General features: G+C 47.1%; 1 protein-coding gene across 3 annotated transcripts in view; it reads right to left on the reverse strand.

Moving 5' to 3' along the window:
• Positions 1–2,295, reverse strand: part of TENM2 (teneurin transmembrane protein 2) — a 1,069,972-nt gene that overhangs the window by 961,897 nt on the left and 105,780 nt on the right. The window lies entirely within an intron of this gene.

The raw sequence follows: 2,295 nt of genomic DNA on the forward strand, positions 1-2,295 counted from the left end.
GCTAATACCAGTGCCTTCAATCTGCCACTGTCTCAGATGATATGCAAACCTTAAGAAGTAGGTAAAAATCACATATAAAAAGAAATGCATATTTTGCCTTCAGTTTGACAGATCTTTATTCTACACTGCACAGCTTGAGCATTGTTGCTGCTTACTGCTAAAGTGCTGAAAGATGAAAGTTTCATCCAAGGGCAGCCACAATTTGGCACTAAACTACCCAACAAACTCTGAAACTCATGTAACTGATATGGACTACTGTAAACCCATGTTTGAATTCAGCTTTGTTTTTAATACAGTAGTGTACCTTTATTTTTGTTAGAATTTCATTTTTAAGGCATGTAACTTAAACTAAAAACCTAAGTGCAGTTTTATAATGCAACTAAGACTCTTAATTTGAATACCATGTGTTTTGGGTATTTTACTGATAGTTACAGTATAGTACAAACATATGTTGTGACTTGTTCATAGTCAGACTGTTAATCAAAGCAGAATTAGGAAAAGAACACAGGAGTTGAGCCTCCAGTTACCATTCAGCAACACTAACCTCTATATTCATCAACAAGTTATTTTTATTACCAGCGTTGGTTAAAATTATTTTTTAGGCAGAATTCATGTTCTTCACCCAATGCCTGTTTTCAGAAGGAAATAAGGTCATTTGTGTGCATACATCAATATTCAGTGCTCACCTGTTCAGTTATCCATCCAGTAAACAGAAGCAAAAAGTTACAGTTTAGACAAGCAAACCTATACCATGAATAATGGATGGTTTAAGCAAACAGTTTCATAGCTGAATTTTCATATATTAAATAATTATGAATAATAAATAAGCTAATAAAAATAAAAAGTCATGATTAATTCCTGGACTGAATGTAAGGCTGAATTCATACAATAAAGTATTTCTCGAGAGAAGTTTAGCTTAGCATTTTTAATTATCTGTTAACTGCCTCTAGTTTTCCAAGTCTGAGGGTCTCTTCTCCAGACTCAGGCACTTTCATTTCTTTGCTCCTATAGATAGTCAGCTATTCACTACTTCTTAAAGACCCTTCTTTCTTGAGTCTCCTTGACTCAGGGCTTTCCTGGTTCTACTTTCTTTCAATCATGACCTAATGATTCATTGAATTATTTGGTTTTGGTTTATAAAACTAATTCAGATGATAATCTTTTAAGAAAAGGGCTAATGTCATTTTCTAAGAAAACACTATAAATTGCCAAAGAGGCTATACTACAGGGGTGGGCAAAATACAGCCCTGGGGCTGGATCTGGCCTGTGAAGCCATTCTATCCGGCCCATGGGGCCCCTAAAAAATTTACAGAATTAATATTTCTCTGCCCTTGGTTCCTGTCAAAATGACAGGAACTAAGAGCAGTAGGACCCAGGGGAAGACCCGGTGGGCTCCCACAACAGCAGGGCCTGCTTGGACCCATCCCCCCAACCGGAAGCTCCAGCCATGTGGGGCCCAGGATGGTAGTGGGGCTGGGTTACAATGTGGTGTTGAGCATGAGTGGGGGGAAAAGCAGCCCCTTGCCCACCCCATGGCCGGTGCCCCATAGTGCAGCTGCTTGCAGCCTGCCTGGGGCTGCTTGTGCCTGCTCCAGACAGCCCCATATGGACTAGAAGTGGCTGCAGCAGGGAGCACCAGCAACAGGGCAGGGGAGGGGCTGCTTCCCCCATCCCCCGTGCTCAGCTTTTCCCCAGGCTCCTTTAATGCTCCTTCCCAGTGCAGAGGAAAGTGGCCGGCGCTCCCCGCTGCAGGAGCTTGCAGCCCATGCAGGGCTGTCTGGAGCAGACACAGGCAGCCCCAGGCAGGCTACAAGCAGCTGCAGCACAGGGCACCAGCTATGGGGTGGGCAAGGAGCCGCTTTCCCCCCTCCATGCTCAGCACCACCTCGTAACCCAGCCCCACTACCAGCCTGGGCCCGCATAGCTCCAGGCTCACCTGTCAGGGCTGCTCGTGGCAACAGCAGCTGCAGCCCCCCTCTTGCTGCATCAGGCAGTGTTTGCCACCGCCACCTGTGGGCTGCCCAGCACTCACTCTGGGTGGGCAGAAGCAGCCAACACTGCTTGGGTTGGTGAGTGGGGGGCCACAGCTGCTGCTGCCATGCACAGCCCCGATGGGTGAGCCTGGAGCTGGCACAGGGCCCAGACTGGCAGCAGGGGGGGGTTACAAGCTGGTGCTCAGCATGGGGAAAAGTGGCCCCTCACTCACCTCGTGGCTGGCACTCCATGCTGTAGCTGCTTGCAGCCCTTGTGGAGCTGCCTGTGCCTGCTCAGGACAGCCTTGTGTGGGCTGCAAGT

The sequence above is a fragment of the Crocodylus porosus genome, unplaced genomic scaffold (assembly GCF_001723895.1).
Source record: "Crocodylus porosus isolate Cpor-Errol unplaced genomic scaffold, CroPor_comp1, whole genome shotgun sequence".
NCBI lineage: Eukaryota > Metazoa > Chordata > Crocodylia > Crocodylidae > Crocodylus > Crocodylus porosus.